This window comes from Oncorhynchus clarkii, chromosome 32 (genome assembly GCF_045791955.1).
Source record: "Oncorhynchus clarkii lewisi isolate Uvic-CL-2024 chromosome 32, UVic_Ocla_1.0, whole genome shotgun sequence".
In the NCBI taxonomy this organism is placed as follows: Eukaryota; Metazoa; Chordata; class Actinopteri; order Salmoniformes; family Salmonidae; genus Oncorhynchus; species Oncorhynchus clarkii.
The window spans coordinates 30886724-30913454 of NC_092178.1; the positions used below are offsets into that span (position 1 = coordinate 30886724).

The window sequence follows — 26731 nt, forward strand, 5'->3', positions numbered from 1 at the left end:
GATCTAATTTACATAAGTATTCACACCTGAGTCAATACTTTGTAGAAGCACCTTTGGTGGTGATTGCAGCTTTGAGTTGTCTTTGGTATGCTTTGCACATCTGGATTTGGGGATTTTCTCCCATTCTTCCTTGCAGATTTTCTCAAGCTCTTCTTACATTTGATGGGAAGCGGCGGTGAACAGCAATCTTCAAGTCTTTCCACAGATTTGAAATGAGATTCAAGTATGGACTTTGGCTGGGCCACTCCAGAGATTTCACATTCTTGTTCTAAAGCCATTCCAGCATTGCTTTGGCTGTATGCTTGGGGTCATTGTCTTGTTGGAACATACAGTTGAAGTCGGAAGTTTACATACACCTTAGCCAAATACATTTAAACTCAGTTTTTCACAATTCCTGACATTTAATCCTAGTAAAAATTCCCTGTCTTACGTCAGTTAGGATCACCACTTTATTTTAAGAATGTGAAATTTCAGAATAATAGTAGAGAATGATTTATTTCAGCTTTGGTTTCTTTCATCACATTCACCTTGGGTCAGAAGTTTACAAACACTCAATTAGTATTTGGTAGCAATGCCTTTAAATTGTTTAACTCGGATCAAACATTTCGGGTAGCCTTCCACAAGCTTTCCACAATAAGTTGGGTGAATTCTGTCCCATTCCTCCTGACAGAGCAGGTGTAACTGAGTCAGGTTTGTAGGCCTCCTTGCTCGCACACACTTTTTCAGTTCTGCACACATTTTCTATAGAATTGAGGTCTTTGTGATGGCCACTCCAATACCTGAACTTTGTTGTCCTTAAGCCATTGTGCCACAACTTTGAAAGTATACTTGTGGTCATTGTCCATTTGGAAGACCCATTTGCGACAAAGCTTTAACTGACGTCTTGAGATGTTGCTTCACTATATCCACATAATTTTCCTACCCCATGATGCCATCTATTTTGTGAAGTGCACCAGTCCCTCCTGCAGCAAAGCACCCCCACAACATGATGCTGCCACCCCCATGCTTCACGGTTGGGATGGTGTTCTTCGGCCTGCAAGCATCCCCCTTTTTCCTCCAAACGTAACGATGGTCATTATGGCCAAACAGTTCTATTTTTGTTTCATCAGACCAGAGGACATTTCTCCAAAAAGTACGATCTTTGTCCCCATGTGCAGTTGCAAACTGTAATCTGGCTTTTTTTATGGTGGTTTTGGAGCAGTGGCTTCTTCCTTGCTGAGCGGCCTTTCAGGTTATGTCGATACAGGACTTGTTTTACTGTGGATATAGATACTTTTGTACCGGTTTACTCCAGCATCTCCACAAGGTCCTTCGCTGTTGTTCTGGGATTGACTTGCACTTTTCGCACCAAAGTACGTTAATCTCTAGGAGACAGAACGCCCTTCCTTCCTGAGCAGTATGACGGCTGTGTGGTCCCATGGTGTTTATACTTGCGTACTATTGTTTGTACAGATTAACGTGGTACCTTCAGGTGTTGTGCAGGTCTACAATTATTTTTCTGAGGTCTTGGCTGATATCTTTTGATTTTCCCATGATGTCAAGCAAAGAGGCACTGAGTTTGAAGGTAGGCCTTGAAATGGATCCACAGGTACACCTCCAATTGACTCAAATGATGTCAATTAGCCTATCAGAAGCTTCTAAAGCTATGACATTTTCTGGAATTTTCCAAGCTGTTTAACGGCACAGTCAACTTAGTGTATGTAAACTTCTGACCAACTGGAATTGTGATACAGTGAATTATAAGTTAAATAATTTGTCTGTAAACAATTGTTGGAAAGATTGCATGAGTTTTAATGACTCCAACCTAAGTGTATGTAAATTTCCAACTTCAACTGTATATTTGGGGAAGGGTATAAAACGTCTTCTTCTTTTTAAATAGTGAGCCGACATGTTTTCAGCACTTTTTTATTTCCATGACTGATCAAAACAAATGTTATTATGCTCTTTCTTGTCTCTCTGCAGCAGACATATACATCAAATTGCAATAAAATCAATCGCTAATAAATTGAATCGCAATACATTTAGAACCGTGAGAATCACAATACATATAGACTATCGTGTTATTATTGTATCACGAGTTCTCTGGAATTTAACCAGCCCTACTCTTTAGTTTTTATTAAACCCTCCACCACCCCCCCTCTTCGGAGGACAAATATCATCATTTTTTTACACCTTCATTTGCTACATATACATATATTTTTACATTTTACATACTTTTATATAAAGCAGTCACATAACAATAATACATTACCAAACATCAGCTCTTTAATCCCACCCCCTCAGCCACTCTCAGCCCATCCCACCTATCACCATAGACCACCCTCGTTTGGTTTCTATGTGCCATAAATCTTTCAATTGTGCTGTGATGTTTGACAAAAAGTTTGAACCTTTCTAATCGTGTATTATCCACAGATTGTGAGCTGAAGATGAAAACCTTTCCTATGAGTATTATTATATTATTTATTGACTGACAGCCCTACCTCTTCTCACATCATAAACTTTTATCTATTCTCTTCTTCTCTTGTCCCACCAGCTTTTCAATCTATCTCCAAATTTCTCCCACAATTTCCTAATCTCTTCCACTCTATTCTATTGCCCTATTATTGGTTCTGTCCACACATATCCATAACACTATTTTTATTGCATTACGTGGGAGGAACAGAAAGCCAGATCTTTATAGTGTTTTGCTTTTAGCATTGCTATAGGCATGTATTTGGTAAGAGATGATAGTTTGTCCAATTCGGCAGCAACGGGTCTCTGCCCAGTGTAAAGTCATGTCAGAGTATATAAATACCATGATGCAATTGCCTCCTGTAGAAATTAAGGATCTGTGAAATGCTGCTCCGTCGTCATGGTCGGGGGATTTCGGTTGACGCCTAGTGTTGTAGCTCAGCTGTAATCTCCGCATGCCTGTGTAGACTCCCCATGATCCTCTCTGCTGCATGCGATGAAAACATTTCTGCAAATCTATCGGAAGACTTCTTTCACAGTTTGCCACTCACTAGCTAGCTTTGACCTAATGTCGCGATCCACGAACACAGCACACTCTCCCCAAATGACTTAATTAACCTTTTCACGTGTGAGTTTCAAACATCTCTAACGGTCGCCCCTGTGTGAGTTTTTTTTTATGTGCTTAATGTCAGAATGCACTCACTGTTCCAAAACCAAGGCACGCTGCCTGCAAAAGGATCTATAGGCTATGATACAACTTGTCAGTTTCAAATGATTTTCTAACAAGTTTTATTTTCCAACAACAGTTTTAGGTGTGTTCCGCCTCCTCGTTAATTCACACAGAAGTAGCCTATTTAACTATTGCGGACAATTTATGTTTGAGGATTTACTGAGCTGTCTTTTGACGAGAGCCCAAGCACTTCCCCAGTGTTTCCCGAGAACAAGTACGCAGGCATTTGCGCATCTCCAGTCAGAACATAACTTGCACAAACTTTTTCCCCCTGGCACATTTTCCGGCTGGTGTCCAGCATTGCCTTCTTGTTGTTTTCCTTGCTAATAATAACATTGGACATGTGTGTGTTCCTATCAAAGTAAGTACCTTATTATGTTATCATTATAGTTTCTGTATATCGTGTTGTTTCTACTGTAGCACACCGTAAGTATGTATGGAGCATCATGTATTTACTGTTTCATTCACATGTTTTCAAGTACTGGTGACAAATCATGCATTCTGATTCTTGCATAGATTGTAATGGACACATATGATGTGTATAAAATACTTTTTGGAAGGTTGTACTGATTTATGATGAGCCAATGCTAAGCAAAATGCCAGCTATTCGTGGCACCATGTTTGTTGACGTCATACAATGCACTCTGGTTGTCGTCTGTCAGACCAAAGATATAACAAAATGAGGTATATAACAAAATGAGGTAAAGGGGATGGTTCACCCGACTGACTTAGTTACAATCTATCATTACTCAGGGTTTCCAGTTTAGACACCCCTTTCCAGGTGTTTTATTTTTATTTAACTTATAAACTTTCCTGTGTTTGCCACCCATTTATGGATAAATCCCCCGTCATATTAATATTTACTGCGTCATATACCCCCACGATAACTTCCCCCATTTCTATCCCCTATGGACTTGAAATCCTCAACAAACCCCCTTAACCTCTCTGAACCACCCATCCCGGTTCCGCTATAACTGTCATCAGCAATGCTGAATAGCATAGCGCCACAGTCAAATAATATTACTAGAAAATATTCATATTCATGAAATCACAAGTGCAATATTGCAAAACACAGCTTAACCTTTTGTTAATCCACCTGCGAATGCAATACAAGCGTTTGTGTAAGTTTATCGATCGCTCGACAAAACAATAAGTACACTTAGGTTCAGGTAACTTGGTCACGAAAATCAGAAATGCAATCAAATTAATCGTTTACCTTTGATGATCTTCAGATGTTTTCACTCACGAGACTCCCAGTTAGACAACAAATGTTCCTTTTGTTCCATAAAGATATTTTTTATATCCAAATACCGTTAGTTTGGTGCGTTATGCCCAGGAATCCACCGGAAAAAGCGGTCACAACAACGCAGACAAAAATTCCAAATTATATCCATAATGTCCACAGAAAAATGTCAAACGTTTTTTATAATCAATCCTCAGGGTGTTTTTCAAATATCCATTTGGTAATATATCAACCGGGACAGTTGGCTTTTCACTAGGACTGGGAGTAACCTTTCTCTTTTGCGCACAACTCACTCTGAGAGCCCTCACCTCTACACTTACCCAATGGGGTCGTTCACGCTCATTCTTCAAAATAAAAGCCTGAAACTATGTCTAAAGGCTGTTGACACCTTAGGGAAGCCATAGAAAAAGGAATCTGGTTGATATCCCTTTAAATGGGCAATAGGGATGCATAAAAACAGAGGGGTTTCAAAAACAGGGGACTTGCTGATTGGATTTTCCTCAGGTTTTAGCCTAGCCAGTTCTGTTTAACTCACAGACAACATTTTGACAGTTTTGGAAACTTTAGAGTGTTTTCTATCCTAATCTGTCAATTACATGCATATTCTAGCATCTGGTCCTGAGAAATAGGCGGTTTACTTTGGGAATGTTATTTTTCCCAACATAAAAATAGTGCCCCCTAGCTTAAAGAGGTTAAAATGGTTTCACCCAAATCTGGCAACGCTGTTTAGCTTTCTCTCTACGGTTAGGCTAGGCAATAGGCTTGTATTTGGGGTGATGATCTGTGAGGTGATAACATTTTATTTGCTTTGTGATTTGTCAAACTGTAAATGAATTTTTTCAAGTCATGTGCTCTGGTTCTGGTATACACTGTAACAAGTACATTGAAGATTTGTAATATGCTGAAAAGTGGCCAAACTAACTATTTTCTGGGCAATAGGCGCAACCAACTTTGACTTTGTTTATTTGCATCTTATAGTGAATGGGATTAGGGAGTTTTTGCTTGTCAAACAACTCTCCTTCCGTGGCCTCCAACTGCTCTTAAACGCAAGTAAAACTAAATGCATGCTATTCAATCGATCACTGCCCGCACCTGCTTGCCCGTCCAGCATCACCACTCTGGACGGCTCTGACTTCGAATATGTGGACAACTACAAATACCTAGGTGTCTGGTTAGACTGTAAACTCTCCTTCCAGACTCACATGAAGCATCTCCAATCCAAAATTAAATCTAGATTCGGCTTCCTATATCGCAACAAAGCATCCTTCACTCATGTTGCCAAACACCCTCGTAAAACTGACCATCCTACCGATCCTCGAATTCAGTGATGTCATCTATAAAATAGCCTCAAACACTCTACTCAACAAACTGGATGCAGTCTATCACAGTGTCATCCGTTTTGTCACCAAAGCCCCATACACTATCCACCATTGCGACCTGTACGCTCTCGTTGGCTGGCCCTCGCTTCATACTTGTCGACAAACCCACTGGCTACAGGTTATCTACAAGTCTCTGCTAGGTAAAGCCCCGCCTTATCTCAGCTCACTGGTCACCATAGCAGCACCCACCCGTAGCACGCGCTCCAGCAGGCATATCTCACGGGTCACCCCCAAAGCCAATTCCTCCTTTGGTTGTCTTTCCTTCCAGTTCTCTGCTGCCCATGACTGGAACGAAGTGCAAAAATCTCTGAAGCTGGAGACTCACATCTCCCTCACTAGCTTTAAGCACCAGCTGTCAGAGCAGCTTACAGATCACTGCACCTGTACATAGCCCATCTGTAAATAGCCCATCTATCTACCTACCTCAGCCCCATACTGGTATTTATTTATTTATTTATGCTCCTTTGCACCCCAGTATCTCTATCTGCACATTCATCTTCTGCCGATCTACCATTCCAGTGTTTAATTGCTATATTGTAATTACTTCGCCACCATGGCCTATTTATTTCCTTAACTTACCTCATTTGCACTCACTGTATATAGACTTTTTGTTTTCTTTTGTTCTACTGTATTATTGACTGTATATTTTGTTTATTCCATGTGTAACACTGTGTTGTATGTGTCGAATTGCTACGCTTTATCTTGGCCAGGTCGCAGTTGCAAATGAGAACTTGTTCTCAACTAGCCTAACTGGTTAAATAAAGGTGAAATAAAAATAAAAAACATAAACAAACATGGATAAACATCATAAAGCATTTAGCTGCTGTTAGCTTAGCTGACACACACTTATTTTCTAAACAATATTACATTTCTCCCTTGGGCTCATAAGAGCCGTGGTACATTGTAAACAAGTCTAGCTGTTAGGTCGCCAATGTTTTTATTTTTTTTCCCCCTCTCTCGGCGCAGCCTGTTATTTAGATTGGTTTATGAAATGAGTTTGGTTGTGGAAGTTCCGTGTGGTGCTTAGATGATGACGTTCACATTTATCTTTTACAATAAAAGGTGAGATTGTGGAATAAAGTTGTGAAGACATTTATTTCCCATCAGAACAAAACATTGTTTAGATGCTTTTCAGAAAACAATGCTGTTTGTTGCATCATACAGTGCATCCGGGAAGTATTCAGAACCCTTGACTTTTTCCACATTTTGTTATGTTCCAGCCTTATTGTAAAATGGATTTAATAGTTTTCCGCCCTCATCAATCTACACAAAATACCCCATAATGACAAAGCAAAAACAGGTTTTTAGAAATATCATATTTACATAAGTATTCAGACCCTTTACTCAGTACTTTGTTGAAGCACCTTTGGCAGCATTTACAGCCTCAAGTCTTCTTGGGTATGACGTTGCAAGTTTGGCACATCTGTATTTGAGTTTCTCCCATTCTTCTCTGCAGATCCCCTCAAGCTCTATCAGGTTGGATGGGGAGCGTCACTGCCCATCAAGTCCGGGCCCTGGCTGGGCATTCAGAGACTTCTCCCAATGTCACTCCTGTGTTGTCTTTGCTGTGTGCTAAATGTCGTTGTCCTGTTTGAAGGTGAACCTTCCCCCAGTCTGAGGTCCTGTGCGCTCTGGAGCAAGTTTTCATGAAGGATCTGTCTGTACTTTGCTCCGTTCATCTTTGGCTCAATCCTAACTAGTCTCTCAGTCTGCCACCACCATGATTCACCATAGGGATGGTGCCAGGTTTCCTCCAGATGTGATGCTTGGCATTCAGGTTAAAGAGTTCAGTCTTGGTTTCATCAGACCAAGAATCTTGTTTCTCCTGGTCTGAGAGTCCTTTAGGTGCCTTTTGGCAGACTCCAAGCGGGCTGTTATGTGCCTTTTTACAGAGGAGTGGCTTCCGCCTGGCCACTCTACCATAAAGGCCTGATTGGCGAAGTGCTGCAGAGATGGTTGTCCTTCTGGAAGGTTCTCCCATCTCCACAGAGGATGTCTTTCAGAGCTCCGATCAGGTCCTTGGTCACTTCCCTGACCGAGCCCTTCTCCCCCGATTGCTCAGTTTGGCCGGGCGGACAGTTCTAGGAAGAATCTTGGTGCTTCCAAACTTCTTCCATTTAAGAATGATGGAGGCCACTGTATTCTTGGGGACCTTCAATGCTGCAGACATTTTTTGGTAGCCTTCCCCAGATCTGTGCGTTGACACAATCCTGTCTCAGAGTTCTACAGACAATTCCTTCAACCTCATGGCTTGGTTTTTGCTCTGACATGCACTGTCAACTGTGGGCCCTTATATAGACATGCATGTGCCTTTCCAAATCATGTCCAATCAATTTACTCCAATCAAGTTGTAGAAACATCTCAAGGATGATCAATGGAAACAGGATTCACCCAAGCTCAATTTCGAGTCTCATAGCAAAGGGTCTGAATACATATGTAAATAAGGTATTTCTATAAACCTGTTTTCGCATTGTATATGGGGTATTGTGTGTAGATTGATTGATATTTAATCCATTTTAGAAGAAGGATGTAACATAACAAAATGTGGAAAAGGTCAAAGGGTCTGAATACTTTCTGAATGCACTGCACGTTCTGTTTCTACTGTTCGAATCACATATTTGCGATGGTACGCTGCAGGGATTACTCAACAATGACCACAAATATGTGATCGTATGTGTCAAAGGGTTAGTTGTCAACACATGCCCTCCATACAAGGTAGGCCATCATTGTAAAAAATCATTTGTTCATTAACTGACTTGCCTGACTTGCCAGCTTATTTGCTTTGCTCCTTTTAAAAACCGGCTGACTTTTAAAGCCAGGGACAGGTTTAAATTATAAATAAGGTTCAAAGGGGCTTCGGGGTGCTTGTGCCAAATGATCTCTACTTTTATTCACTTAATGATAGTGTATCTCTTTCCTGCTTCATTGATTAGCTGTTGGCAAATAAAATGGCTGAAGAGTCATTTCTGCGACTGGCCTGCTTCAAAGGGAGATCGGGGGTAGCTAAATCAGTTTTACGGTTGATGGTGTCTGCTGATATGCAGCACAGAGACTGTTTTATGAGCTTTATTGGTGAGGCGCGGAGATAACACAAGTCATTGCGTGGAGGAAGGCCTATTCTGTAGGGGGGGTTTTGCGGATGCAGGCTTGCCAGTTTTTATCAACTTCTTGCTTCTTTCGTGCCCTCTTTTTTTCCTCTGTCTTGCTCCTACTGTTTTTTTTGTTGCCTCATTGCTTGTTTGCTCACTTGCTTGCTTGAAGTTGAAGTGCAGGTGCTGACAAACACAACATTCAAACTCCTTAGCACAAGCGTTCCAGGAATGTGAAAGTAGAAGCAAGCAAAGTGGGGTGAAGGGAGGGGGGATTTTTATTTTAAGAAAGATCCCGCGGAATTCCTTAGTGTTCCGAAAGAGGGGGGAGGAGGAGGAGGGGGGGAGAGAGAGAGAGAAAAGCCGTGCTGAGGAAAGATTGAGAGGCCACGGACGCTCAAGATCTTTAACTTTGTCCCAGTCTGATGAGGATTGAGAAAAGTCCAAAAAAGGAGAAGAAAGAGCTCTCCAAAATGTACAGCTGGAAGCTGTCTCTTCCAAGCACTTAAAACGTTGCAGAAACAACGCCTTTTTGCAACACATGGAGCTTAGTGGAAAAGATGGTCTCTGTAAGTGTTCCAAGGCCTCTCTATGGCAATTAATGGAACAATAATTACAGTAGCGCGGTTAGACAACAGAGAAATTTGACTTTGTCAGAATACACACAACAGATGATTTGGTGTGGTTAAATTGCCAGCTGATGCCATTAAAAAAAAAAAAATCTGTAATCAGGTTGAGAGATGAAATGAGGCATAAAATGGAAGGAGCCAGAGATTGGATTTCTGCACTTCAGAGCTGTTCAATGGGTTTCATATTCATTTATTGCTCCCCTATCTCCTCAATCCCTACCAGCATGTGTTGCACATGACTCCCATTATTCTTAAAGGTCCTCAATTACCTCTTGTGTACAAATAGTTTACACCAGGACCTAGCCTAGATGTTTAATTCACTGATCCACATTCAGTCTATCTGGCTTTGGCAAACAATGGCGTCACCAGTAAGAGATGGAACGGCAGTTGACAGCCTGGCGACTGGAAGGAGGACAGGAAGCAGGTGACAAAGATGGAGTGTTCCATGTCCTCTTCTCGCTCTCTCTCTTCGCTCTCTCTCTTCCTCCACCCTTTCTGTCTAACTCATGCTGGACCAGAACCAAACATCTGGTTTGTGTCTTAGGACTTGGTGGCGGGGACTTAGTATATGAGGAGAGAGGGGTTTGACTGGTGTTCGGGCTTCGGTTTGGAAAAGGGGTTATGTTTAAACCTGGGAGTGCGTGAAGGGGACAGAGGGTCAAGAGGTGCAGAGGTTGCAATGCGGTTGAAGCACTGCCTGTACCCAAACCTCGCCTCCTAATGAGGAGAGCGCTGATGGGGGAAGATAACTGGCTATGTTGCTAACTCTGGATTATAAGGATTGTAAACATCATTGCCACTCTTTCACCTGAAGCAGCTTGTAGGTCTCAAAGACCAATAGTGTATTTGATCTGGCTGGAGCTATATTGAGCAGTTTTAAGTGTGTGTGTGACTGATTCACTTTGTTTTTGTCTTTCCTAAAACAGTGCATCCAGAATAAACTCTCACCTTTTGCTAAAATGTTGCCCTCTGACCAAAAGTCTTTGCATGTGGCACCTTTAATAAAATGGCTTGTCTTTAAAATTGTATTTAGGTGCATCCAGGAAATCATTTGAGCAAGGAGATATACCTCACACCCACATCACAAGGGGCAGTAAAAGGCCATAAAAACAAACTACACTTGGGAATAGGGAAATGCAACAGGCAATCAAACTTTAAATCAAATCTAATTTTATTAGTCACATGCGCCGAATACAACAGGTGTAGTAGACCTTACAGTGAAATGTTTACTTACGAGCCCCTAATCAACAATGCAGTTTTAAAAAATACAGATAAGAATAAGAGCTAAAAGTAACGACTTTACTCGTTAGGTGACTGCCCTTTGAAGTGTCAAGGTAGGTATGGGAGTTACAGCGTGGGGTTTAGCCCCATCGGCCATTGTCACGTTTCATTTGTTTACGTCAAAACGTTAAAAATGAAGTAAAAAGGTCTTGACGGAAAATATACAAATATAAACGCAACATGTAAAGTGTTGATCCCATCTTTTATTTGAGATCATGAAACACCACAGAAATGTTCCATACGCACAAAAAGCTTATTTCTCTCAAAATGTGTGTACAAATTTGTTTACTTCCCTGTTAGTGATAATTTATCCTTTACCAAGATAATCCATCCACCTGACTGGTGTGGTATATCAAGAAGATGATTAAACAGCATGATCGTTGCAGAGGTGCACCTTGTGCTGGGGACAATAAAATGGCCACTCTAAAATGTGCAGTTTTGTCACACAACACAATGCCACAGATGTCTCAAGTTTTGAGGGCGTGTGCAATTGACATGCTGACTGTAGGAATGTCCACCAGAGCTGTTGCCAGATAATTGAATGTTAATTTCTCTACCATAAGCTGCCTCCAATGTCATTTTAGAGAATTTGGCAGTACGTTCAACCGGCCTCACAACCGCAGATCTCGTGTAACCACGCCAGCCCACATCCGGCTTCTTCACCTGCAGGATCGTCTGAGACCAGCCACCCGGAGAGCTGATGAAACTGTGGGTTTGCACAACCGATGAATTTCTGCACAAACTGTCAGAAACCGTCTCAGGGAAGCTCATCTGCGTGCTCGTCGTCTTCAACGGGGTCTTGACCTGACTGCAATTCAGCATTGTAACCGACTTCAGTATGCAAATAGTCAGCTTTGATGGCCACTGGCACGCTGGAGAAGTGTGCTCTTAATGGATGAATCCGGGTTTCAACTGTACCAGGCAGATGGCTCCCAAGTGGCGCATCGGTCTAAGGCATTGCATCTCACTGTGCAATAGGCATCACTACAGTCCCTGGTTCGATTCCAGGCTGTTTCACATCCGGCTGTAATTGGGCGTCGCACAATTGGCCCAGCGTCATCCGGGTTTGGCCAGGGTAGGCCGTCATTGTAAATAAGAATTTGTTCTTAACTGACTTTCTTAGTTAAATAAAGGTTAAATAAATAAACAATTATGGCGTTGTGTGGGTGAGCGGTTAGCTGATGTCAATGATGTGAACAGAGTGCCCCATGGTGGGATTATGGTATGGGCAGGCATAAACTACGGACAACAAACACATTTTATTGATGGCAATTTTAATGCACAGAGATACAGTGACGAAATCCTGAGGCCCAGTGTCGTGCCATTCATCCGCCACCACCACCTCATGTTTCAGTATGATAATGACGGTCCCATGTTGCAAGGATCAGTACACAATTCCTGGAAGCTGAAAATGTCCCAGTTCTTCTATGGCCTGCATTCTCACCAGACATGCCACCCATTGAGCATGTTTAGGATACGCTGAATTGACGTGTACTGTACGACAGACAGTATGTTCCAGTTCCTGCCAACATCCAGAAACTTCGCACAGCCATTAAAGAGTGGGATAACATTCCACAGGCCACGGTCAACAGCTTGTTTAACTCTATGCGAAGGAGATGTCACTCACTGCATGAGGCAAATGGTGGTCACACCAGATGCTGACTGGTTTTCTGATCCACACCCCTACGTTTTTAATGTAGCTGTGACCAACAGATGCATATCTGTATTCCCATTTTGTGAAATCCATAGATCAGGGCCTAATAAATGTATTTCAATTGACTGATTTTCTTATATGAACTGTAAACTTAGTAAAATCTTTGAAATTGTTGTATGTTGCATTTATATTTTTGTTCAGTGTAATTAGCCTATTGAATTGCAACAGAATACACTTCGAAAAATAAATTGTTGTCGAAGTAGGCCTAAATCCACTCCACTAAGAAAGAGGTTGTGTCACTGGAACCAATCATTTTGCCTGGCTGTAGTGAAAACGGTGGTCCAAATCAGGTCTCCATCCTTCCATTCACGGAGAGTAATGTTCTTAATTAACAGTTAGCACTAATGTCTTCCTCTTTCCATATACTCGGCTGTTTCGAGTCACTGGGATAGATATTGGGTTAGCAGAGTTTTCATTTCCCTGCCAGTATGGAAATCAATGTTCAGCAGGCCCAGTTTCTTTAAGGCCTAGATTAGCATGATCATGTCAGAGTAGTGGGAGTAACTAATCAGATTCTCGTAGTGCTCGTGCAGCTATTATCATACGAAACACACCATTAGTGGGAATGGTATTCTGCCAATCCCTCACCATTCAATTATTTTAACTAGTTTCTTGGAAAGACGTATCAGAAATGGAACAGTGCGGGGTAAGCAGAGCTGGACTGCCTTGCACCGCTATATGATGTTACCCGCTGTGTTTTTCTATTACTCTGAACATCTATTGAGGCTGATCGCTTAAGAGCATGTGGAGTGGGTCTGGGCTCATGTTTGTCTGACTCTGAAGTAGACTGAAATTAGTCTGTTTTGGCCTTATATGAACCAGAATGGACAATACTCTAAAGTGCATTGCAAACATTTTGGTACAGTTTCTGACCTAAACTATACAAGTAGCTCAACAATGCTATTCCCCGTTTGCTGCATGTCAAAACAATTATTAGCTAGCCAGGCTCTTGATCCTGGAGGGGATTCCCTTCTGTTACCAAGTGAATGCATGCTTTTTGAAGAAGCTAGCCAGCTACTAAATTAGGAAACCAAACCAAATGTTTACATTTATATTTTAGAAGATTCTCCTAACCATGATTGCTCTTGTAAGTCGCTCTGGATATAAGTGCCTTGCTCAAGGGCACATCGTTAGATTTTTCACCTGGTCGGCTCTGGGATTCGTTCCAGCAACCTTTCAGTAACTGGCTTGCTAGGCTACCTGCCCGCCATGCACAGCATTTAACACATCTTAAACAGTTAATTTAATAGTTATAAATATCTAGCTGTGAATTCCATACTTTAATTTGATCGCCTAGCACATGCTGCACAACAGTGAGTGACTCACAAGGCTCCCTTCTCTCATAGTTTTGTGCATGTAAACAAACACCATGTGACGCGTGACTGGGGACTACGGTAAGATTCCTAATAATGTGACAGCTGAAATGTGGAACGCAATGTTCTTTATCTCCTAAGATATTACAAAAGTTGACAGCAGGTATTTACTTAAAGTACCTACATGTATTGTAATTTCTTTTTTTTTTAAACTTCAAATATTATTGTCGGGTTTGAAAAACCATCTCGTGGCTTTTTCCAAATACCCCGGTATACGGTATATACAATATACCGCCCAAGCCTAGTTAACAATAAAATACATCTTAAATGGAAGGGATTGTTTGTCTTTTGCTTCTTAGCTAAAACAAACTCAAGACAATGCATGCACACACTCCTGTTGAAATAATATGCATTCACCTGGATTGTGAATAGACCTAGACTACATCTTTATTTACCCAGTTTATCAATAGAGATGTACCATACAAAATCAATTATTGCCATTGTAGTTTTGAAATTGGATTTGTAAAAAGTCATATTTATTGAATGATTGTATAATTGATTCATTAATGCATAGCTGTCAAAAATAATGTGGCATAGAAATGTTCAAATCGAATGATATTGAACTTAAAAGATGCTCAACGATTGAACAGAGCAGTAGCTGTGTTTATCTGTCTGGATCAAATGCCATTCTGGGATTTTGGCTAATATGCCTCATTTTTTTCACTGTTGTATCGTGATGGTATAAAGCATTGTGATACTAAACCTGGTATCGGTGTTAGTCAAAATTCTGCTATCGTGACAACGCTAGTTCCTATGGGTCCCATTTCTGTCTGGAAGCTCTGTCAGGCCATAAGTCAACTGTGTAGGTGTATCGTTGGACCAGCTACTGATTTGCCCTGACGTCTCTCTCGCTCGCTCCTTTTCTACCGCTCTCTTTCTGCTTCTCTCGCTCCCTCTCTCTCGCACACACTATCTTAGGGCATACCTAGGTCAACTCTTGTCTAGGCCAGGGGGGTTGGCATGTTGAAAATCTGAAGAGCCTCTCGATATCTCTAGTCAGGTAGTAGATTGGACTGGTGGTGAGAGAGGTGGATTGTTCACATGAAGCAGGGCTATGCTGTTCATTATCTCACAATTCTTTGGGATGGGGTAAGAAGTGTATGTCGAAAACAAGCTGCTTTGCCCTGAAGCACTCCAGTCCTTCGGTCAAGTATGGTCAAAGCAATGCATCTCTCTCTCTTTTCTCTCTCGCTCTCGCTTAAATTCTAATTCAATATGCTTTATATATGACTGACAAGGTCAATGTTGCCAAAGCGAAGTGAAATACATAACAATTTGATGAATAGAAGCTATAATAATACATAAATAAATATACACAGTACCAGTCAAAAGTTTGGACACACCTACTCATTCCAGAGTTTCTCATTATTTGTACTATTATTCTACATTGTAGAATAATAGTGAAGACATCAAAACTATGAAATAACATATGTGGAATCATGTGGTAACCAAACAAGTGTTAAACATATCAATATATTTTATATTTGAGATTCTTTAAAGTAGGCACCCTTTGCCTTGATGATGGCTTTGCACACTCTTGGCATTCTCTCTATTTTAATGTTCATGAAATAATTTGCCATTTTATATTTTGGCTTTGTAATCAGAATCTTCAAGTATTTAATTAAAAATGTTTGTCAAAGACTTTCAAACCTGGTCCACAGAAATCTTGAAATTATTCTTCACTGTTCTGTTATTTTAGACCGTAATCCCACCCATTGTTGAACATGCTTTTTTGGCAAACATCTAACTAGTCCTAGAGTGTTATGAGTAGGCAATTCGGTCACAACACAGATCTGAAATGTTCTTCAACCCTCGACCTGCTTGGCTGACCTCCTGCTCAGTCTGCCCACAGCAAAACATGCTTTGGTCTTATAGCGAGGGAGGAGTGATTGGGTTTTTAGATTTAATCACATTTTTGGTTTTCTGTGGTGATCTGAACTACAATGGGCACACTTAGGACCCAGAACAAGGGCCGGATTCAGTTAAACTAGAAACGTCCTGCCCCAGGCTAATTCCCAATGACAGATCCTTTGTTGATGGGCTAGCTACTTTAGGAGGGAAACAAGAAACCCCCTATTGACAAGGTAACAAGCCATGACAGGAGAAATGGTTTATTTGGAAAAGGGCTTAAATTGACCCAGGAACAGATTTAAGGGGAAAAACAAGGATTTTGGGGTAGTGGAAGTAGGTTTCCTAAAGTCATGACAATAGCTCATTTCTCCTGCTAAAGGTTTGCTGTGTCTCCCCTTAACCTCTAAAACTGGGGGAGAGTTGAGTTTGAGGTTAGTTCAACTGTTAGCACAGAACACACGGGCATGGTTTTGATAAATCTCAGCTGAGCTCCAAGGCTCTGGTTTGTGTCTTGGGGCACAGGTTGCCAAGCTCTACTGTTCAGGGAGAACACGCTCAGCTGCCCGCACCCTTCTCAGTACCATTTTTTTTAATCATCTCTCTCTGTACTCTACCACTTTGGTTATTCCGGCTGTGGTGTTTTCTGATTGCAGAGGATGTATTTTGGCCTCCACAACTTCCCAGCAGCTTTCCATTTTAGATCGCATACCAACCAATGGGCTCATTTTCAAAGGCCTGACGTATAGACCCCCTACTAGTGGCACTTATCTGAAGCATGGCACCACCCTGAACAATGATGACACTATCAGTGTTCAGAATGCCCTTTTCCAACATTTCCTCTATGTAGGAAGAGACCATGACATATTGGCTGGCTTCAACGCTTAAGGCTGGCTTCAACGCTTAACCACCGTGGGTTGGGGCCAACCGCCTGATATCCGAGTCTGGCTGGGGTGCCCTGCTCAGAGAATGATTTCCCCTTGCGCTCAGTAAGCGTGTTGTGTTGAGCTGCGTTCGAGGGAGAGGAAAAAAAACTCCCCAAGCAGCTGTGCTGAGAGCATGTGCTAAACACAATCAGGAAGTCGACGGGGGAGGCAGCGTGTTTTTGGCAGGGCGAAGGCAAGCGCCACGGCACATTTGATAGACCCTCTGGAAACGTCAAACGTGGGCGGCCCTGCCCCCCTGACACCAGATGGCAGTCAGTTGCATTCCACTTGGCCCGGGCTGCGCATGGAATAGGCCTCTGTCTTTCTGTGTATTGTTAACTAGCGACGGTTTAGCCAGGAAAAGCGGCCCATGCTGTATAAAACAGATCTGGTTCACTTTGGAAAGACATAGTCGGTTGGATTCCAGCACAAACGTATCTGATCCAAAAGACACACTGCCGATTGCCCCAATTCCCCCTCATTCTCTTCAGAACATGAAGACGTTCTGCCTTTTTGGCTGATATGTAGCTGTGCTCCTGGGGGGGCTACTCTCAATATAGGAACTAGTGGTCTGTGGGTCAGCTGTTTGTGCATCCGCACCCGCCCGCAATTGCTAATAACCCATCCGCAACCTCCTGACTGTATGTGATAAAGTGGAAATCTGAGGCCCGTACCCAACCTACAAATATAGAAAATGCGCTATAGGCTATAGTCAAAGACTGCCGAATTTTTTGGACAGTGTGCATTTTTTGTTGTTGCCGGATTTAGATCTGTTTCTGCTCATCATTTCTGAAGTTTTGGTAAGGATATTTGTTAGTCAACCTGTTGATAATTAAATGCATGTAGCTTCTCTTTTATCATTATATGTTTCCATAAAGGACTTTTTTTTAACAGAATAATGTAATAGAATGCTTCCATCTATAGTAGTTGACATCGGTAAAGTTTTCTGTCATCTTTCACGGAGCAAATACGTTTAGGGACTGGGGAGAAAATATAATTAAAAAAAACAGGAAAGATTTGCTGTGCAAATTGTCAAAAGGACATCAGGTTGACCGGTTGTAAAGAAAAAGAAAGCTGCGAAAACAACCCAAGGCGTTTCTGATAAGATTTCAGTTCGGCTTCGATGCATATTTTATGTGGTTGAAATACTGTCAGCTTTTATGATAAAGACAGCACCTTTGAGCATTGTATTCTCTCAAGATGCAGAAATAAATAAATCATATTTCTCCAGTCCTGTTCTTGTCCAGGTTTTACCTACATTTGGTGTATAATTTTACTACAAGAAATGCTTAATTCTGAAGGAATTAATATTAAAGCTATGTGAGAGGTTATACACCTACAGTCAGTGCCCAGATTTCAGTTTCCATTCAACCCATCTAAATAGTAGGCTACAGTTCCCATGACGTGTCATAGGCCTACTGTATTTGAAGTCTCATCTTGTGACTGTCAAATTTGGATAGCGCCTCACAGTCATCACACATCACACACGATTCGCTGTGTAGGCTATTTGGTGCACGTAGAGTTAAGCCCTACATTTTTAGGTTTATGTACTAATACCAGATCGCCTAAAATAATGGAAGAAAAATCTTAATGTAGCCTATATAAATTACACAATAATTATACATTGATGTATTTTTTTAAGGTATTGCTTCTCTTTCTTCAACCCGCCCGCCAGCCACCCTTTCCGCCATTCAGCAACACAATATTTAATGACTCTAAACCCGTCCGCCACACAGATACGTCCGCCCCAGGGATTATGGGTTATGAGTCAACCCGCACATCACTAATAGGAACTCATTCACCTACATCTTTGCAACTGACCTAATGCAATCCATGAAGGGCCGAACTGACAGAAAAAAACAAGACAGGGAGTCCATTCAGGGGCAGAATTTCCCACTTCTGAGCTCAGTGTTTACCTGGACTATGGTTCCTAAAGGCGTCTGGCTTTTTAGTAGGACGATGGTAAAAGTGACCGCTGCTGGGCTGGTATATAAACAACCTTGGAGGAATCTGACTCCGCTACAGGGCTACTGAAAACCTCTCAACTACTTCTCTGATAGAGTTCAGTGTGTCAAATCGGAGGGCCTGTTCTCCGGACCTCTGGCAGTCTCTATGGGGGTGCCTCAGGGTTCAATCCTCGGGCCGACTCTCTTCTTTGTATACATCAATGATATTGCTCTTGCTGCTGGTGATTCTCTGGTACACCTCTATGCAGACGACACCATTCTGTATACTTTTGGTCCTTTTGGACACTGTGTTAACTAACATTCAAACGAGCTTCAATGCCATACAACTCTCCTTCCGTGGCCTCCAACTGCTCTTAAACGCAAGTAAAACTAAATGCATGCTTTTCAACCAATCACTGCCCGCACCTGCTCGCCTGTCCAGCGTCACTACTCTGGACAGTTCTGACTTAGAATACGTGGACAACTACAAATACCTAGGTGTCCGGTTAGAATGTAAACTCTCCTTCCAGACTCACATTAAGCATCTCCAATCCAAAATTAAATCTAGAATCGGCTTCCTATATCGCAACAAAGCATCCTTCACTCATGCTGCCAAACATACCCTCGTAAAACTGACCATTCTACCGATCCTCGACTTCAGTGATGTCATCTATGAAATAGCCTCCAACACGCTACTCAACAAACTGGATGCAGTCTATCACAGTGCCATCCGTAAAGCCCCGCATTATCTCAGCTCACTGATCACCATAGCAGCACCCACTTGTAGCACGCACTCCAGCAGTTATAACTCACCGGTCACCCCCAAAACCAATTCCTCCTTTGGTCGTCTTTCCTTCCAGTTCTCTGCTGCCAATGACTGGAACGAACTGCAAAAATCTCTGAAGCTAGAGACTCACATCTCCCTCACTAGTTTTAAGCACCAGCTGTCAGAGCAGCTCACAGATCACTGCACCTGTACATAGATGGGCGGTTTACAGATGGGCGATCTACCTACCTCATCCCCATACAGTATTTATTTATCTTGCTCCTTTGCACCCCAGTATCTCTACTTGCACATTCATCTTCTGCACATCTACCATTCCAGTGTTTAATTGCTATATTGTAATTACTTCGCCACCATGGCCTATTTATTGCCTTAACCCCCCCCCCCCCCCCCCCCCCTTTTTTTACCTCATTTGCACTCACTGTATATAGACTTTTTGTTTTCTTTTGTCCTACTGTATTATTGACTATGTTTTGTTTATTCCATGTGTAACTCTGTGTTGTTGTATGTGTCGAATTGCTATGCTTTATCTTGGCCAGGTCGCAGTTGCAAATGAGAACTTGTTCTCAACCAGCCTACCTGGTTAAATAAAGGTGAAATAAAAAAATAAAAAAATGAATGAGTTAGGATAAGAATAAATGTGGAGGTGCCGCCTCTTGGCATGCTCAAGCACTCTCTAATGCTCGCTCTGTTTTCTTTACTTTTGTTCCTCACAGGTAATCAGTCAGTTGGGAGGAAGAATTCAGCCCATACCTCTTAAATTCAGAACCCTTCAGAATCCTGTTCTGTCCTCTGATTTGGGATTCCTACTGGATGTTCACTCTGTACCGATTGGCTCATCGAATCCCACTGCCGTTGTTGGACGATTCAGAAGCTGAGGTAAGTCATTCTTTGTCCTTGAAGGAATAGAGAATGACAGCGAGAATGCTAATGTGACATAGTGAAGTAAATCCGAGGAGACACTGAAAAAATAGACCTACTAGTGGAGACTTGAGGCTTACTGTACTTTTAGAGTCCTCTGTGGGGTTTCTTTGTACAAATGTGCCCTGTGGCAGCCAGATTAATCGGTCCAAGTACGAAGCTGGCCTATTTGTTTGATGCGGCCACCCAATAACTTGTGTTTTGAGAAAAATGCTTGTCTCAACAAGCCTCTTTTCTCCTGTAATTGGGTTGAACTTGTGCTGCATCTCTGAGGTTGCCTCAGGGCGCAACGAGGATCCCATGGGAAAGGCTCTGACCTGTTTTGAGTAAGAGCATTGGAACACATCCAGCAACATTTGTTGTTTAAGCAAGGGACCCTTATCTAGGGCATCGGATTACAAATCAAATTTTTTTGCACATTTTTGTTTTTCTGCTGTCGGGCCATTTTCCTGATGTGAACCGTGTTAGCCATGTGAAGTGCCTCTCAGGTGCAGAGTGTGGTCACATCAAGTCAAGCAGCAATTCCCATTTTGCAACCATAAACTGTCGTTCATTTTCAATAACTTTGACCGCACCCCTTTAGATGTGAACCTTCCATACATTTGCCCATAATGGAAGTGGTCAGACAGTTACTTTTTGGACCTGAATGCCAAAACATTTCGGAGATAAAGGTACTCAAAGTTGAGCCATTTAGCATACCCTACCCTACCATGAGACACCCATGTCTTCGTCACTGGAAAATATAAATGGTTGAGTAGGGCTGGTATTGGTATTGATGCACGGATCGGTTTGCGTTTTTACTTTACCTTCTATAACGGTATTTGAGTGTTTGGTTTGTTAAACGTGATAGGCTGTGTTTAACGTCCATTTTTATAGTTTACTTCGCTTCTTGAGTCACCTCAAGAAGCTTTCTCTCCATGCCACTTTCAACAGACCTAGCCCTGCCCCCTGTCACTCAAGGATCGCATTTGTTGTTCCTCCTCCACGAGACACTTGCGTTCAGTCTGCATGGTCAGTGCAGCACATGCAACAATGTTGATGACAACGATGCTGTTTTCTCTTTGCTTCTTATTATAAATCCACTTGTGTTCTATAATTGCACTATTAGTTTGTTTCTTACATCTGCAAACAGCTGGTTTTTATTTTCTTACCAAGTTGGGCCTAAATCGTGTTAGTAATACTAATCACTAGTTAATTGGCTAGCTAATAAATGTACTAAATCAGAGCAAACATAATTAGCTATACAGCTTCATAACACCAGTGATGGTGTAGACCTAGATCAGCATGTCGTTTGTGCAACAGTATCTTCAGAATCAAAGAGGAATGAAGCATGAATATGAAAGCTACATGAAGTAGCTAAGAGAGAACATGCGATGTATCCAAAGATTATAGGGTCCCCTATGAAACACTTATCAACACTTTGGTTCCTACGCTGTCACAACTCTTCCCTGGCATTTTAATTGTCAAACAGCTGTATAGCTAATTAGGTTTGCTCTGATTCAGTAGATTTATTAGCTAGCGATTTAGGCCCAACTTGATAAGGAAATAAAAACTAGCTGTGCCCGCTATTAAATTCTAACTATAGAATTAGAATAATCATTCTATATGACTCCAACAGTTCACCCAATTGTTTTGCTGTAAATTGCAAGTCAAATTGCAATTACAATATTTGGTTAAAAATATGGCCTAGATTGTTTGCCAATACCTCGTGCAGACCTATGAGGCAGTGTGGAAATGCTTTTAAATGAGTGCAGAAATGCATGAAAATGCTGAAAAATGACTTTTGGTTGAAGTTGAACATCTAGAATGAAGGAAGACCCATTGAAATCACTGAGAATGTATTTATCACCCTCGGGTCACACACTACTCATTAAGAACATTTATTTGTTTTATTAAAAAACGTCAAATACCGTCCATTTTTGTTTAAATAATGTGATATATCGGAGTTTACGCGCATTTAGAAAGGAATTATTATTATTTTTCTCACTTTTTATTTAAAAAAGTATTTGCAAGGCATAATTAAATAGTTTGACAACCCTGTTAAATGATATCACCCAACCCTACGGTTAAGTTTTCTATAATTTAACAGGGTTGTCAAACTATTTAATAATGTCTTGCAAATACCTTTTAAAATAAAAAGTGAGGGAAAAAATGATCCTTTCCAAATACGCGGATTCTCCAATGTATCAGCCAAAACATGACACCCACCCTACCCTGTTTTCAATAGCATGCTCTCTCTTAACCAGGCTGTATCACATCCGGCCGTGATTGGGAGTTCCATAGGGCGGTGCAGGTTTGTCCGGGATAGGCCATCATTGTAAATAAGAATTTGTTCTTAACTGACTTGCCTAGTTAAATAAAAATACAATGAACTGATGGTGGGCACAACATAAAAACCTCAGAAGATGTAAATTTGGGTCTAAACTACAACATGTGCAAAAATGCTGAATAGTTTATGAGTTAAGAAAATGTACATTGAAGGTAATTTTTTTTTATTGAAACACATTTTTTTTAAAGAAATTATAAAAAGTTTGACAACCCTGTTTGTAGTGAGGAGACCAAGGCGCAGCGTGATTTGAATACATTCTTCTTTAATGAAAGAAAGAACACTTAAACAAACTATACAAAACAACAAACGTGACGCTATATAACAAGAGTGCTGAAACAGGCAACTACGCATAGACAATAACCCACAAAATACCCAAGGAATATGGCTACCTAAATATGGTCCCCAATCAGAGACAACAATAAACAGCTGCCTCTGATTAGTTCTCAATCTAGGCAACCATAGACATAAAAACACCTAGACTGGAAAACCCCATAAACATACAAAAACCCTAGACAGGGAAAACACATATAGCACCCTCGTCACAACCTGACCTAACCAAAATAATAAAGAAAACAAAGATAACTAAGGTCAGGGCGTGACCGTTTGTAAGCTTTTAAATTACATCAATCTCAACCGTTTATATTTTCCAATGATGAAGACATGGATGTCTCATGGTAGGATAGGGTGTGCGAAATGGATCAACTTTGAGCACCTCTATCTCCTAAATGTTTTGGCATTCGGGTCCAAAAAGTTACTTTCTGACTGCTTCTATCATCGGCAAATATTTATAGAAGCTTTCATTGAAATCAAAAGGGGTGCGGTTAAAAAGTGATTGAAATCAAAAGGGGTGCGGTTAAAAAGTGATTGAAATCAAAAGGGGTGCGGTTAAAAAGTGATTGAAATCAAATGGAACGTCCCTTACTGCAAACCTTTTAGGTTGAATTCAGATTATTCCGAATGTATGAAATGTAGAATGTAGGCCTAATTGCTGTACACTTTATGATAATGGTTAAATAACATAGGAACCAAAGTGTCAGGGATCCTTTTTAACGGATTCCTGTGAATCTAACTTGCCTAACTAGATGTCTTTTAGACCCATTATTTGTGCCGTTTTGTAGATGTTCTCTTTTCTAGCAGCTCCACAGGTAATGCTCCATTTCCTAATTTCCTCTCACAGATGAAAGGGCTGAAGCATTGTGGCTTTATGCTGTGGAGCCATTATCGTCTGGAACCATTACTGTCAATCGCTGCTGCCTATTTTACAGTTATTAGCACAAAATGTTCCTTTCTCCATGTGCATTACTTTCCTAGTGGGATTTGGATGACTGCACACTTCAGTGAATTTCAGGTTTACCTCAGATACTCTACATCATTTTAGCGACAACTCAGGACAAAACAAAATAGTCTGATATTTTACATTTCAGGTAAAAGTATTCATAAAATTGAATACATGAAATTGAATAGATTGCAGGCATTAAGTGCCATATCTATTGGCCTGTAGGTCAATATAGTGCTAGCTTTTGTGCTTCAGATGCATTTTTATAGGGGAAGGCATACCTAAGAACATGCTGCTGATATCACAGCTTAGAGACTGACAGAGGAAGGTGGTGATTGGGGGACCAATGACTGTCTCTATAGACAAATGGATGGACAAAGCCATCGATCACGTGACACCATTCATTCCTGCGTGACGACTCAACGGCGCATTGCAGCCAAATGAAGTCGAGTTTGTGGTACCATGATTGTCTTCAGATGTATTTTTTTTTACACAAAGATTGACTACAAAGATCGCAATTTTTCCATTCACTATAATGGGGATCCTGTTATCTGCTAACAATGCCTGCGGTACCGTGGTTGGTCTTGAACTGCCGTGGCTTCAATGAGAGGGGAAGTCATCCTCCCCTGGGGGGGGACAGTTCAAATCCATTGACCTTTGACCTCCTGTCGCTAATTTCGTCTCCCCTTCTGCTCAGCTCCTAGCTCTCGTAACGGACAAACAGGGAGTGGTGGGTTAAGGGGGGTACGCTTTGTTGATATTTTCAGACTAGTCATATCCATCAAAAATGTGGGGGTGAAAAGCTAGCCCTGCCCGCTGTGAGCTAATCTGATTTAGCGGGGTCGAGGGAAGAAGGGGAGACGTGGGAGAGGGGAGGCGTCAGCTGCATAATTGGGGTGAGTTGATGCACACAGGGAAACGGAGACGAATGCTGCTAAGCCTTTTGAACTCCAGTCAGGGGTAGATAGGCCTAATACGCCTCGGTTAGACGGCCATTTTGACCATTACTGAGTGGAGATAGAAGAAACCATTAACCTCACTACAGAACTGAGATGTGTTGTTGCTTGTGATTCTTCAAATGTCAGTCAACTTATGTCACTCCACAACTCTTTCATTTGGCTTTTTGCGCATGAAGTGCATCCTTGTTATTTATTTTCCAAGACTTTTGAAGGGTGTCCATTAAGTGACTAGTTGATAAGATATAGCTCACTCACAAATTAGTATTTGTGGTGGAAATGCAACACAGAATCCTTCTGTTGTTTCTCTCAGAAATGACTGTTGTGTTTAGATGGGTTGGAAGTATAATTGAGGTAATGTCGGGGAGAGCCTGGGGTCCATGGCAACAAGCCTCCTACCATGTCATGTGACCTCTCACCTGTGTGAGAAGGGGCTTTGGGGAATTGTGAACCACAATGTGGGGAGTCAGAGAGGACATTACACTTATTATAATGTTGCATGGGTTTAACCGCAAGTAGTCAAGTTGTTTCCGGTGTGCCTTCTCATACTTCCATGTCAATCTACCATTCCTATTTGGTAAAAGTGTATGTATTATCAGGGGAAGCCATCAACCGCCCATTGTCTCCATGTTTTCTCCAAACCTTTTGAAAGCACATGGTGGGTAAAGGCCTGATCTAAAAGTCTTTAATGGTGGAAGTCAGGTAGAGGAGGGGGTTAAGCTGACAGGTCTGGCTCCCTGGGCAGGGCTTGACTTGAGGAAGGGGGAGATAGAAGCTTGAGCTGCTCAGTCCAGTTGTCAGGGTGGGTCTACTTCTGTCTGTGGATTAAACCGGATCAGATCAGTGCCCCCCTGTAAAGTGCTCTAAGCCCCACCTCCTTGAGCCCAGAACGGCAGATGGACTGTTGCCATGTGAAGGTATTTCCCCTAATTTAAACAGGCACTGTCAAGTTGTGGTGGCATAGACAATGGGGTGATGGTGTACTTTTCCTGGGTTGGCTTGATTTTAGCCTCACTTGGAGACTGCCCTGTTTGGTGGCATTAAGAGAGTGGGCTAGGGAGGGATACACATGTTCTGAGGTAGAAATGAAGGTCAAAGGTATGTGACCAGATCATTGACCAGTTTGAGGGTGTTCCAGAAATTTGGGTTCGGGTAAACCTTACACTTTTGAACACCTTGTTTTTTGGGGGGGCAAGTGAAAGAAGGCAAACAAGTCTTTAAACCCCCTACAAACCATTTTTAGGAAGCGTTCTCCATTCCTTAAAGGTAGAGCCCTTATTAAACGTCAAGGGATTTTAAAATCTATTGGGGGGGGGGGGGTAGACAAACATTGGCAGTAGAATGGCCTTACTGAGCTGCCACAGTCAACTGTAAGTGCTGTTATTGTGAAATGGAAACGTCTAGGAGCTGCAATGGCTCAGCCACGGAGTTGTAGACCACACAAGCTCACAGAACGAAACCGGCGAGTGCTGAAGCATGTAGCGTGTAAAAAACGTCAGCACGAGAACTGTTCGTCGGGAGTGTCATGAAATGGGTTTCCATGGTCGGGCAGCCGCACACAAGCCTAAGATCACCATGCGGAATGCCAAGCGTCGGCTGGAGTGTTGTAAAGCTCGCCGCCATTGGACTCCGGAGCACTGAAAACACGTTTGGGGAAGGCCCTTTCCTGTTTCAGCATGAAAATGCTCCCGTGCACAAAGCGAGTTCAATTAAGAAATGGTTTGTTCGAGATCGGTGTGCAGGAACTTGACTGGGCTGCAAAGAGCCCTGACCTAAACCCCATCAAACACCTTTAGGATGAATTGGAATGCCGACAGCGAGCCAGGCCTCATCAACCAACATCAGTGCCCGACCTC

At 41.9% G+C, this 26731-nt stretch overlaps 1 protein-coding gene across 3 annotated transcripts in view; it reads left to right on the plus strand.

Moving 5' to 3' along the window:
* The window catches only part of LOC139391821 (semaphorin-6D-like), a 134069-nt gene that overhangs the window by 7119 nt on the left and 100219 nt on the right, over positions 1–26731 (plus strand). For all 3 annotated transcript variants that reach the window (XM_071139389.1, XM_071139390.1, XM_071139391.1), the window contains one exon: positions 20110–20272. The gene's annotated coding sequence lies outside the window, so the exon portion shown is untranslated. The remainder of the gene's footprint in view (positions 1–20109; positions 20273–26731) is intronic.